This window comes from Mustela putorius, unplaced genomic scaffold (genome assembly GCF_011764305.1).
Source record: "Mustela putorius furo isolate JIRA1106 unplaced genomic scaffold, ASM1176430v1.1 tig00000095_pilon_pilon_pilon, whole genome shotgun sequence".
NCBI classification, from domain to species: Eukaryota; Metazoa; Chordata; class Mammalia; order Carnivora; family Mustelidae; genus Mustela; species Mustela putorius.
The window spans coordinates 8,720,761-8,735,202 of NW_025421280.1; the positions used below are offsets into that span (position 1 = coordinate 8,720,761).

At 43.9% G+C, this 14,442-nt stretch overlaps 1 long non-coding RNA gene across 4 annotated transcripts in view; it reads right to left on the bottom strand.

Moving 5' to 3' along the window:
• The window catches only part of LOC123391459, a 321,198-nt gene that overhangs the window by 237,878 nt on the left and 68,878 nt on the right, over positions 1–14,442 (bottom strand). The gene's annotated exons all lie outside the window — the stretch shown is intronic.

The following is a 14,442-nucleotide window of genomic DNA, read 5'->3' on the forward strand; positions in this document are numbered from 1 at the left end:
CTCTCATGGAAAAGGTTTATGTCTTTTTAAATATTGGTTGTTTAGACTGAGATTACCCTGAGGACAACATGCTGCTACTATTGTACAGACTGATGCCCAGAGAGAAGTTCTAGGTCTGTCTGTTTGGACGTGAAGCAAATGCCTCCCCTGCAGCCTGTGGGCTGTAAGTGTTTCATAACTGGAGGACGCTCCAGTTCATGCCAGAGACGTGTGACCAAGAAAACAATATGAAAAGATGGAACAAATTGAAGAGGCAGAGTCTAGAGCACTTTCAATTCGTCACAGGCTCCCTAACCATGTGTTTTGTGGCATAAAACACTCAAAGCAGAATGTGACATTAAAGAAAATAAAGGGGGGGGGGCTGTCTGTGACCAAATCATATTAGCATGGAGGATTCTAATTGGGCTTCCTAGCTAGAGAAAATCAAATACCTCCAGCTAGTGGGAAGATCATTTCCCAGATGCATTATCCTATGTCCCAATTAACCCCGTGTGAAATGACACCACTCACTTCTCCTTCCCATTCTAATTTATTGCTACCCAATAATTGGCAAGATCGGCCTTTCTCAGCAGGAAACACCGAAGCCATTCAGTCCCATTTCAAAGGGCATTTATGGCTTGCCTACTGTGCGCTAGGTAAAGGGGTGGGGATAGGACAAAAATAAAGAGAAGTAGATCCCTTCCCAAGGAGCACACTGTCTCAACAGAAAATGAGCAGAAAAGGAACGGACTGCAAAATGAAATCTGGATACTCTATCGATGATACTGTTACCACAGTCCTGCCGGAGTGATGGGCAAAAAAGAAAAAGAAAAAAAAAATGCAAATCACTGATTTATACTTTTATCACATTTAGACTGAAGAACCTGATGACACTGAGAAATTTTGGGTAAAAGGAAACTCTTTTGTTCAGAGGAAAGCTATCTGAAACATTTCCAAGGGAAGTGTTAATCAGTTCTTTTTAAAGAAATTGTGTTTTTCGCTTGCCAAGTCACAATTTACATCTATGGAGGAAAATCATTTTGCCTCAGTCGTTGTACCCATGATTAATTAGTTGATGAGTTGGAAAATCGTGCTTTAGTGGGTTTTAATTTATTTAGTAAGCTCAGTTTATTTGGGAGGAAATGTGTCCAGACAAAACTTTTTTTTTTTTTTTTTTCAAAATGTTTCCCTCAGTCTTATTCTCTGACCACCCAATCCTTTCATCCTTCAAAGGCAATCACCATTTTCAAGTGAGAATAGCAAAAATGGTTGAATTTGGACCTGAGTAAGTGAAATGTTATCCTCTTGGTTTAATATGCCTACTACATTTTAAATAATGACCTACTTGAAAGGGAAAGATGGGAAATTTAAAAATAAAGCTACCAATTCCAGATTTGGATTAGGAACTGAAAACCATAGTTATTTCATGCCCCTCAGGACATTCACTGATTTGGTCTGTTCTATAGATTATCTGTTGTTCTCAATTATTACTCCCAAATGGTTCTAAGAAGACTCTAAACAGTTCATTCCCATGTTCTCAGAGCTCACCTCCTTTTGCCAGAATGGAAAAGGAAAACCTAGTTCCTTCCCTGTGAATTAACTATACTTTATGATCTGGAGATCAGAATAAACTTCAGGAAATGAAACCATCAGCTAGCCACTTTAAATTAAAAACGATTACCATAGGGGCCTGGGTGGCTCAGTGGGTTAAGCCTCTGCTTTCAGCTCAGGTCATGATCTCAGGGTCCTGGGATCGAGCCCCGTATCAGGCTCTCTGCTCAGCAGGGAGCCTGCTCCCCCCACTTTCCGCCACCACGCCACCTGCCTACTTGTGATCTCTCTCTGTCAAATAAATAAATAAAATATTTTTAAAAAATGATTACCATTTATGAAGTACCTCCTCTACACCAGGGAGTCTTATTCATTTAGTCCTCATGAGAGTGACCTTATCCCCATTTTACAGATAAAAAATACATGAACTTGCACAAAGGCAGATGGCCAATAAATGGCAGAAAAGTATGGAAAACCACGTTTGCTAGCTTTGTGGGAAAAAAATTGAGTAGGTAAAAGCAACAGGATTTAGTTCTGGGTCTTTTTCATCCCAAAGCCTGTCCTCTGAAGGAAATCAACACTGAGGTGAGCCCCTTCAAGATGCCACTTACTATAAAATACTTGCTTAGAAGCACACTCTTTTGTTCTAAGGCATTGAAGACTCCCCACTAACACCAATAGGGTGTCCGTTATGTGCCAGGGATTATGCTTCTAATATTGGAAACAGAGATGGCCCTGTGGCTTGTAATCTATCAAAAAATGAAATAATCAAAACAAAAAAATGAAATAATCATAGACCAATGCCTGGCTCTGCACACACACCTACCCACATCAGGGCTGGGCTACATTCATTCCTTTATACATTTAACACATATTCATCAAGTCTTACAATTTGAGCATCTGAGGCTGTGTTTACTCACCTGAAAAATAAGGGCAGTAATTTCCTTGCCTATTTCTCCATGCTGCTGCAAAGACTGCCTTAAGGAATGTGTGGAGTCCTCTGGATGACTGTAACCTGCCCCACTACCATACATTTATTACCGGGAAGCAATTCCACATAGAGATTGAGTACTTCCAAAGTTTGAACCCCTCTGCTGGGTGACCTCGGGCAAAGTGTGCCCTTGCTGTAAACCCCATGCCTTAAGTGAACCTGAACGAACGCTTGTTCCTTGATCACCACAGGGCCTGAAGAACAGTGGCAGCATGAAGCGCCTGGGCTCTGAACACAAATCTAGTACCCAAAAATGTCATTCCTGAGATAAAAACCCACCAGGATACGATGAAAACAGCATATATTTGGGCACGCAGTACACTAAATCCTGGCTCTGCCACTCACAGTGACGTCACACCCATCAGAACGGCTAGTGTGAAAAAGAAGAGAAATAACAAGCGTTGGTGAGGATGTGGAGAAAAGAGGCCCCTTGGACACTGTTGGTGGGAATATACATTAGTGCAGCCACTAAAGACAACAGCATACAGGTTCCTCAAAAAATTAAAAATACATTTACCATATGATCCCTTTAGTCCGCTTCTGGATATTCAGCTGAAGAAATGGAAACACTAATTTGAAAAAAAGTCACGCAACCCTATGTTCACTGCAGTATTATTTACAATAGCCAAGATGTGGAAAGAACCTAATTGTCCAAGGGATGAATGGGTAAGGAAGATAAAGGGATGAATGGATAAAGAGAATGGATAAAGAAGACACACACACACACACACACACACACACACACAGGAATACTATTCAGCCATAAAAAGGAAGGAAATCTTGCTATTTCTGACAACATGGATGGAACCTGAGGCTATTATGCTTAGTGAAATAAGTCAGACAAAGAAAGACAAATACCATATGATGCCACTTACATAATCTAAAAAAAAAAAAGAAACTCATAGATATGTAACTAACAGATTGGTCATTATATGAGGGGAAGGGAATTGGTGGGGTTGGAAAAAGGACAAAGGAGTCTGTCTGATGATCGATAGTAACTAAATTTACTGTGGCGATCACTTTGCAGAATATGCAAATAACAAATTACTATGTTATACACCTGAAACTCATTTTATAACTAATATATTTTTTTAAAGGCACTAGAGTGCTGGATGAGTTGATAGGGCATTTTCATTAGAAATCTGTGTATGCGGATTTGTCTTGCTCACTTTGTTACTTTGAATCTGTTGTATGGATACCTCAGCTGAAATTGAGACAGAAGGAGTTCTGTTCTAGAATCTTGTTGTGACAGTTATTACTGTTATTCGCATCATCACTGCCTGGGAACAAAGTCAAACGGAGCTCCTGGTAGCAAACTCTGTTTGCTTCTATTTCCATGCTAAGGTCACTGATTCAGGTGATCAGAAAGAAGGAAATTTATTCTATGTACCTATCTTAGCTTATCTTCTCTGTCCTACAAGTATATCCAAGGCAAGAGGTGGAGCACTATTTTCCCCATTGTTGATTCAGCCATTTTTTGCAATCTTGGCTCTGGGGGGATCATGTGACATTTTCAAGTTCTAACTTTGTCCATGGGAACAGAATTTAGCACTAGGAAACACTGTCATAACTACTTATTTTAATTGTTGTGAATTCGCTTTTGCATATATCCAACAGCAAACTTGTTTTAAGGATGTTTTAGGTAGGGGATATACACATACTCCCATGAAGGCCATTTTTGCCAACTGAACTACCTTAGCCCCTAGTTTCTTTCAGGTTTGCTCATGTTTTTAACCTTAGAGACTATAAGAGTTCCACTAAGGAAAAGGAAGGCTCCACTTAAAAGGAAAATTATAATGTCTGTTTTTTGTTTTTGTTTTTTTTTTAACTCATCTCTTTTTCCTTCTGGAAGCATTCCTCTGCTGTAATAAAGCTGTAGTACATTAAATAGATACCAAGGGGGCAGTTTCTGAGCCACATTTTTATATGTACTCTTACTTTAGAGTCACATAAGATCTGCCTTCTGACAAGTTCAAAGCACTAAGAAAATGTGACCTCATTAATGCGCTTCACATCTCAGAGTCAAGGAGGGACAGAAATCATTTTTCTCCCATTCTGCAGGTGATGAACCTGAGGCTCAGAGAGGTTTTGATGGAAACAGGCGCAACTGCTAGTAAGAAGAAACCTCACACATTGCTTCTTTTGCTGACCTACTCACCCTTTCACTTGGGTGATGGTAGATACTCTTCAAAACAAGACGACAGAAAAATACCTTGTATGTAAATGCACTGAACATTTTTTAAAAAATTGTTAACATTTCAAACCTGTGACTTGGTAATGATATTTCCCAGGTTAGAAGCAGAATTTCCGTACTCGAACCTTAGGGATCATAAAATGCATTCATTTTACATTGGGGAAAATGAAACCCAGAGGGAATAAAAGATAATACAAGCTATCCAGCTAATTGGAGACAGAAAGACCAGGTCTCCTGACATTTTGTGACCTTTTCCCCAGACTCGGAATGGCATGTATACTCCTGCCTTTGGTGTCAAGCGTGAACCTCAGTGCTTGATCACACTGCCCTTGTGTGCCGTGTTTGCTCACAGCCTTGGTGCAGTGTTGACTCATAGTACCTCATTCTAAACACACGGCTCGAGACGGTCATCAGCCACCACTCGGACTTGACACCAGAAATTAAACCTGTTTACCAGCCATCATATCAAATGCCAAATAAAATTTTTAAAGCTACTTACTGATAGGCATATGATATATATACCAGGTGGAGTCTATGTAGCATATAATTACCATCTCACAACCCTCTGGGGTGGGCACCACTAAAGATCCAGAAACTTTAGTCCAGAGAGGCTAAATAAGCTACTCCGGGTCCCACAGCGAGCCAGTGGCAGATGAAAGATTGACATCTAGACCTGAATAAAAACCCTAAGTGTATTTAGACAGATACACATATACACATGGATTTCACTTAAAGCTTCTTTAAAGATTTTTTATTTAGTTATTTATTTGACAGAGATCACAAGTAGGCAGGCAGGCAGAGAGAGAGGGGAAGCAGGCTCCCCGCTGAGCAGAGACCCCGATGCAGGGCTCAATCCCAGGACCCCGGGACCATGACCCAAGCTGAAGGTAGAGGCTTTAACCCACTGAGCAACCCAGGCACCTGTTAAAGTTTCTTTATATCCCCACTCACTCGCTTTTAATTTTTTTAATAAAAACTGTATATATTTAAGGTATACAGCATACAGCATGATGAGTTGATGTACATAATGATATTATTACTACAACAAGAAAATATGTACAGTTTTTTTGTGTTACAAATGCACGTGCGTCTACTCTCTCGGCAGATCTCTGTTGTTCAGTACAGTATTAAGTAGAGCGTCATGACCATATATTAGATCTCCAGATTTACTCGTCCTGCTTCACTGAAGATTTATACCCTTTGGCCAACATCTCCCCATTTCTTCTGCACCTTCCAGCCCCTAATAACCACTGTTCTACTCTCTGCTTCTGTGTTTTACCTTTTTTTTTTTTTTTAAGATTCCACATATAAGAGAGCATGTAATATTTGTCTTTCTCTATCTTGCTTATTTCACCTAGCATAAAGCCTCCACCATCCACCCATAGTGCTAGAAATGGCAGCATTTCCTTCTCTCCCATCACTGAATAATATTCCATTGTACATATATATAATACACCCCACCTTCCTCATCCACTCATTCACCCATGGACACCTGGGTTCTTTCCAGATCTTGGCTAGTGTGAATAATGCTATACAGCACCTAAGAGTCTACGGATCTCTTTGAGATCCCAATTTTATATATATACATAATATGTATTTAACATATATACCCAGAAGTGATATTTCTAGATAATATGGTAGACTTATCTTTAATTTTTTGAGGTATTTGCATAGTATTCTGGAGCAGGTATGCCAGTCTCTCACCAATAGTGCACAAGGGTTTCCTTTTCCCCACATCCTTGCCAACACTTGTTATTTTTGTCTTTTTGGTGACAGCCATTCTAACAGGTATGAGGCGATATCTCATTGTGGTTTTGATTTGCATTTCCCAGATGGTTAGTGATGTCGAGCCCCTTCTTATATATCTGTGGACCATTTGTATGCCTTCTTTTAAGGGACGTCTACTTAGGTCCTTCACCCATTTTTTTGATTGAGTGATTTGTTTTCTCATTGTTTGAGTTGTTATATATTTGGGATATCGACTCCTTATCCTACATATGCTTCACAGCTATGTCCTCCATTCTGTAGGCTCTCTCCTCACTCTGTTAACTGGATCCTTTGCTGTACAGAAGCTTTTAACTTTGATGCAGTCCCTTTGTCTGTTACTTCTTCAGTTGCCTGTACTTTTGGGGTCATATCCAAAAAGTCATTGCCCAGAGCATTGTCAAGGATTTTACTGCCTGTGTTTCCTTCTAGTAGTTTTGTGGTTTCAAGTCTAACATTTAAGTTTCTAGTCCAATTTGAGTTGATTCTCATGTACCAACTGAGATAATGGTCCAGTTTCATTCTTCTGTATCATCTCTCTCTCCTTTGAATACAGTTTTTTATATCATCATCATCCTATTTTTTTCCCCTTCAATTATCTTTACTTTGGTTAGGTGGGTTTCTTTTCCCTTGCTGAAATGAACAGTAAGATCAGATGCTCCAAATTCAGGGAATTAGAAATGCAAAGAAATTCCCTACCTACAATTGTCTACCAGTTACTAACTGGTTGCAGGTTAGAAATGGCCTTTTCCTGAAAAGCATATTTGGTAGAACACATCAACTCCCTTTCTCTGGAGATTTGTTGTATTCCTCTCTCACGTCCCATACTCTCACCGCATCCATTTCCAAACCCCTTACACAACTTCCTCTGCTTTCCTGTCCTCAAATGAACATGAACAAATTCAGCCCTGCTGTGTCTGGCATTTTAAATGGAGCTGGGGCTGGGCCAAAATAAAGTACTCCAGCATTTTCTAGCAATTCACCAGCAAGAAGATTAAGAAAGATTTATAGCAATTTTCAGTTCTATCTAAATGCCACCAGGGTAGCTTAAGAGTCCAAGCATAAATTCTAGAACCTTTGCCTTTATCTTGGTAAATCAAAAGGAGAAGCAAAAACAAAAGCAAAATAAAGGCCCGGGAGAAGTGCCTTTGTGGTTCTTCAGCTGTCTCTACATGAGTGAATGGTTCACCCATGTCTGTAAGGGTAAAGTTCAAAGAAGATCACAACAAAACGGCCTTTTCTGGACATAGAAGTCAAATCGGCTGAGGTAATCTTTCCTTATCACACATGATGTGGCTCGCCTCCAGTGACCCAGCTTGGCTTCTCAATTAGAACCTGGGAATCCCCATTAATGCTTTGCAGCATTAGCACATGGCCTTAAGCCAACCAACTCACAAAATGGATCCAGTTTTTAAACACCCTTGGACCCTCTCTGTAGCTTCTATTTGAAGAAGGAGATAAATGGCCTCCAATGATCCTCTTGAAAAACCAAACTACATTTATCTTCCTGGTAAAGAAGATGAAAACAAACACCCTTAGTGTCCACATCCCGAGAGAGGAAGGATTCTAGTCCCTCCCGCAGAAGCCAAACTCTTGGCCTGCATCTGGACTGTATTTCGCCAGTTTCAGATGCCTGGTTGTACCTGGTTTCTAAGAAAGATAAATGGATTCCAGGCCCCCAGAGGGTTGGCCATGACTGCTTTTGCTTTGCCAGTGTAAAATGTCAGCTACCGAGAAGGGTCCGTCCTATCTGAGGGCGTACGTTTCATCAGTAAACACTTTCTTCTGCACCTCGTTAATACGGAGAGGGATTTAATGTAAACGGAATCATGCAGCCCTCTGCGGCACTGGGAGACACAGCTGCACCTCCTGGTGTCGTGCTGAAGTCCCCTTGTTTGGTCTCCCTCAAAACCATGCAGCGGCAATGTGTTGGGAAGAAAAGGTAAACAGTTGTGGGTTTCATCACTTACATACAGCTGTGGTGGGTGAGCACAGGTAGGAGGATGTGGGTAGGCAGATGCCATCTGAGATTCTTGGGTTCCGCTACGCCGGCTGCCATCACTCTAGATGCACTGGGTCCATGCAGACAAGCTGCAAGGGAAGTCGGATCCACAGGGACAGCTGACCCAAGTAACCAAAGCAGTTTATAGTACGGTACGGGCCCTAGGAATCCTTCACAGACGTGCTATTATCACTTTGGAGAGAAAGAGACAGATCCCTTTGGTCCCCCTTCCCTGACGCCAGAACATTTGTCATAGGATGTGGCTTTGCAGGTGGCTGTTGGATGGTATTTCACCGGGCACCGATGACAGATAGAACATACCAGACCAGGACGTTTTAAAAGCAAGGCCTGATGTCTAACTGTATGCAGTTTCCATTTGTCTAACTGTATGCAGTTTCCATTTGTCTGCATTTCCATTTGCTCTATCTTCGTTTTTTCTGTCTTTTCTTTCTATACTGGAATATCCCTCCTACCTGCTCATACCCTTGCTGATTATAAGGGTTCCGTTCTTGGGGTTGTATCCTACATGACTTGTTCTTGTGGTTGTATGCTCCATGACTTAGGCATACTACCCTTGTACCTGGAGTAAGGTATGAGCTTAATACATGCCTACTGAACTCACGTTTAGTTCATGGTCTACCTCTTCTCCCTTCCTTTCCTTTCCATTCTCACCCTATCACCTGTCCATGATCTGCTGTCATTCACCATGGCGTTTACATGAGAACTGGTTCACATGCATTTGATGGAGGGGTGGAGGGGCCCCTTGGTGATGCTGGTAGCAGGAACAGTGCCCAATGCTCTACAGACAGGCCCCCTTTGGTATACCAAGTGTTCTTGTATGTAGGTATTTATCTGACTTTTGGAACACAATTATAGCACACAGGCAGCAGGCTGACCCGCACCTCCACGTTATCTGATTGAATCTTCTCAACAACACGTCGAAGTGAAGACCTCCACTCTTACCATGCCAAAAGTGATGAAAACGAGGCTCAGGGAGGGGAATCACTTGCCCTCCATTCCCGGAGATCATGCAGAGGGGGACTGGGAGTTGCACTGCTGCAAATACCACTCCAGATACTGGATACTTAACTCTGTTCAACAAGGAAGCCATCGTTTCATTCCATAACAAACAACAAAGTACTGGCTAGACCTCTTCTTTGAGACACCCCTCCCCCCACACACACACATACAAATCTCATGTGACTGAAGACAGAGACACAGAAGGAAGAAGGCAGAGGGAAAGGGGAACAGACAGCAAGTCTCAGTGCAGGGCTGACATTGGCTCATGGAGGCATATACTCTTCTCTGGGCCATTTCATTCCCACTTGAATTGCTTCCCCACACTTCCAGCTGCTTCTCGAAGAAAACAGCAGAGGAAATGCAAGCGTATGACGTGAAGCCTAAGTGCGGAGGCCAAAGCTGCTAGGGGCTGTAGGAAAGAGTCCTCTCTGAAGGACTTCTGCTCATCTGCGGGGCGTGCTTATTTCTGCCCGTGCTTGCCAGCTGGTGAGCAGATAATCGAGAGCTGCCTCCCCTCAGCTTCTGAGAGGGCAGTGGGACTCTCTCCATGCGGTGGAGACAGGCTGAATGAATAACAAGGGTTGGCCTCCGAGGTCAGCCCGGTATGCAGCCGGCTAGGATGCCGTCTCCTCGGAGAGCCCATTTCTTGGAACCTGGACCATTTTCTGCCTTCAGGAGAGGGCTCCAGTTCATTCCGGCTAATAGCTCATTTATCACTGACTGCTTGACAGGGATTATATCAGAACAGATAGTGGGATGGAAGGGCTGGCTTGGAACTAAGAGGGAAAGAAGGAGAGACAGGAAGGTGGGAAGGGGCCCCATACCTGTCCGTACCCGGCTTGGCCTCAAAGGCCTGCCTGGAATTCAAAGTTCAGGTTTCTCAGGCCTCTGTCTGGGAGAAATCTCAAAAAAAATACCTGTTCCTGAACTTAGGTGAGGAAAACTTCTGGCCACAGTGAAATTTTATAACTTTATCAGCAAGGGGACTGAGACTCGTTCTCTGGTACAAATGCTTTGTTCTTCTTTTTAATGAAGAAGAAGAAATAAAGCACAAAATCCATTAAAGATGGATTCCATTTCAGTGTGAAAATAGGAGATAGCTGTTAATTACTTTGTATTTGTTATTTTTGTTCAGAAATAAACAGAGCACACAACTCTCTTCCCTTATGCCTCCCTCTGCCTGCTCCCACGCCCCCCCCTCAGGTCTGTGGCCTTTCCCATGTTCCCTTCAGAGCATGACTATTAGAACTGCCTCGTACAGTCTGACCTTATTGCCGGATAAAAATCAACCCTTTGTATTTCCCTGCATCCGCGATGGCCTTGCTACATAATGCATAGGAAGGAAAGTCACTTTGAAAAAAGGGCAGTGAGCCTCCTTGTGCTGGGCCTGGTTCTTCTGTTACTATTAAATTAAACCATTGATCCAATTACTGCCACTCAGATTTCTATGTGGAGGCCGAGGGGGCTGCACGTGCCAAGGGGAGAAATGGCCCCTGAAGCCTCCCACTTCCCCTGTTCCTTCCTACAGTCTAGTGCAAGAGAAGTCTAGTGCAGGCCTCAGTGGGAAAGGACTAGGTCATCACCGAGCAGGGGGCCTTGAGGTCAGAGGGGTATCCCTAGGCTGCAAGACGACAGATGGTTCTGGACATTTATACTGGCTTGCTTCCAGAAAGCTAAATAGTTTGAGAGGTCGAAGGGGAGAGAGTGGAAGGGAAAGGAGCCAGGCCTACTTCAACCCATTCGTGACATTACTGCAGAGTGAGCTTTCCAAAAAGCACACCTGATCAGCCCCTCCCCTGCTGGGAACATTCAAGGCTCCCCCTGACTTCTGAATGTTCAGAATGTGGCCCCAGCCAGGCATTTCTGATCTGGCCATTCTTGCAATTCTGCATACCCTCATGGTGCGGGACTGACTGTGCTTTTTCTTATCTCTTTCTCTTGGCAAAAGGAGTCTCTTCACCTTGAACTCCCCTGACTTCTCTGCCTCTTTTGGTTAACTCCTGTTTATCCCTTGAGTCTGAGCTCTGGTATGGCCTCCGCTGGGCTGCTTGCCCAGATCCCGCCAGCACCCTTGTATCTAGGGTCTGTATCAACAACTGGAAAACTTTCTCTAAAGGTCCAGAGAGTGTATGTTTGAGGCCACTCTTTTCTACCATAGGAGCATGAAAGTCTATACAAATCGGCAAGTCTACGTTCCAGTAGAACTTGACTGGCCGAAACAGAGGGTGAGCTAGGTTTGGCCCATGGGTTAGAGTCATCTGCCACCCCTAAACCACATTCCCATAGCTTCTGGAGCATCAGTCAACCAAGAGCCTAGTCTGAGACCACGAGCACCTTGGGAATGAGGATAAAGTCTTTTGTCTCTGTGTGTCCAGGCCCTGACACAGGGCCTGAGGTATGTGTGCTGGGGGCGGGGTGGGGGGGACATCTGTACATAAAGGGGCAGAGAAGGCTCAGTCAACCAACCTTCTAGGACCACTTCACTCTTCTACTGTAAGTCCTTTCTATACGTGTTCTCTGAAGCACTTTAGTTGTCTTTGGATCACGCTGGGGGTGGGCCACAGGGAGAAGAGATGAGTTAGTATGAAACTTGTCTTGTTGTGTCCTCTGAAGGGGAAACAAGGACACAGGAAATGTCTTTCTTTCCAATCTGTAGGCCCTGAATAACTGGCTCTTCGGAAGATTCCAGATTGTAACTGGCCAGCCTTCCAGCTCCCAGAACACGGGCGGGATCTGCTGAGCGTCATCCTCTGGGCGTGCCCACCGGGGCCATCAGCAGGGCGACCCCTCGAATCGCTTGCTGTGACACATTTCTGTCCATCGCATCCTGCTACATCTCCAGCAAGCTGGGGCAGCTCCTAGGCAAGAATTTCTGGCTGTTTGTCTAAAGCTGTGACAACTTAGCTGTGGCGTTTGGACAGCCCTGGGTATGTCCAGGGACTGTGTGGGGAGGGAGGGAATTCCCTCCCCCCCCCCCCAGTAGTTCACAACCAAATGGATTTTTAAATGTTCTAATTCTTCAACGACCACAGCAATCACCACAGGAACAAAATCCATATCCTGCAGCTGTTGGGAGAGGTAGAGAGACAGAGAAGAGGGCTTGGCAAAAAGACAGTAAACCTTTGTTCTTCCTTCCTGCCGGGTCCGCACCCCTTCCTTCTAGTGTGAGCACCTCTGTTTTCACGTAGAGGATCTCCCCTCTCTCTCTCAGTCCATACAGTCTGGATGATATAAGCCCGAGCACGAGGATTTAGGGGTGGAGGCAAGACTCAGGCTTTGCCAGGCTGTGTGTCCTATCTCCTTGGCCATAGAGATGATTTCTGAGCGATGGGCCTCTGACTTAGGTCAGGCCAAACAGAACCACCTCTGGTACTTCTGATGGAAATCCCTGGAAATCACTTTAGGGGATCCGAGAGGCTAATCCATAAGTCAGGAGCCGTGGGCATTCCCTTTGTCAACAGAGAGGACTATGGAGCTGAGAGAGAGTTGTAATGACTTTGTTCGAGCTTAACATCTGCCTGAACTTTTTAGGATCCTGAGCCAATAAACTCCCATTTTTACGCAAATCAAAGTCAGGTTTCCAGCTCTTGTGACTAAAAGAATCCTGACTAATGGAAGGAGTGTTTACACACTCAGACAAAGCACCTAGGACAGAATGTTACAGTTTACAGAGGACTGGGATTCCCCATCCTAGGAAAGGGATTTTCTGCTGTCAGTTAGGCTGGTACTTCCTCCTGACACCTTCTGTTATGATAAGCAAACATGTTGGTGGTGACCCACTTTCTTGCATCAGGTTGGGGGAGGGGTGCGGATTTTTAGAGCCAGTTGAGTCCATATATTTCAATGCAGTAGGGTTGGCCTCCGCTGACGGGACAGCATCCATGGGTCAATGGTGGCCATTTCCCTCTAGGGTGAGTGAATAGAGGAGCTGGGAAATACCTCGGTCCATCTGGTCCGGCTCCCTCACATGATAAAGAAGGACCCCGAGAATGCTGACTGAAGCTGACCCCACATTAGAATTCAAGCGTTCCCATTCTCACGCCTTCAATCCATGGGTTCTCTGGCCCAACTGCCATAACCTGCTTCTCCACTGACATAGGGACAGGATGATTGTCTTGAAGAGTGAGCCTGTAAGGCTCTGCTTAAAGTAAAAGTGCCTTATATACTATAAAGTATGATTCGTTCATTCCTCAAATTGTTGGAGGCCTACCCTGTGCTCGGTACACATGGAACAGTTAACAAAACATGAACCCAGGCTCCTACAAATCTTCTCTATTGGCACGGGAAGGCAATAAACATCACAGAAACTATCTGGGAAGTCAGAGGGAGTAAGTGTTTGGGGAAAAAAATAAAACCAGGAAGAAACCCCAGGGATACGGACGTAACCTGAGGAGATGGGCATCTGACTGAAGAGGTAACAGCTGAGCAACAGCCACCTCAGGGAGAAGAAAGGTTCAATCCTGCAAATGGCAGACGTAACCTCCATGCAGGGGAGACAGCTGCCTGAGCCCGGGAGGTGGAAGGTATAGAACAAATCTTCCTTCTGTGAAGTCATGGTCTCTTCACATGCATTCTACCTCCTACAACTGCTTGGCCAGCAAGTAAGCCGTGCTCAGATACTTAACTGTTTGCACTTGGCCAGGTCACGAAGACAAACGGTAGAGGTGAGCAAAGAGAGAGAGGTGAAGAGTGAGGGGACTGTCCGCCTCTCTGTAGAGAGAAATGTAGCAATACCTCATTTATATATTTCCACCCAGGATTTCTCTGCTGGGTACTTCTACTAAGAAAACCCTATCATTCGGGATCTGTGCAGTGACTTGGCTACAAAAATGGTCATTTATCGTCTGCATTATTTATAACGGTTCAACATTTGAAACATCCTAAACATCCATCTGTGTGGAATTGGCAATTAATTATGGTATTTCCACCAGAAATTCCAGG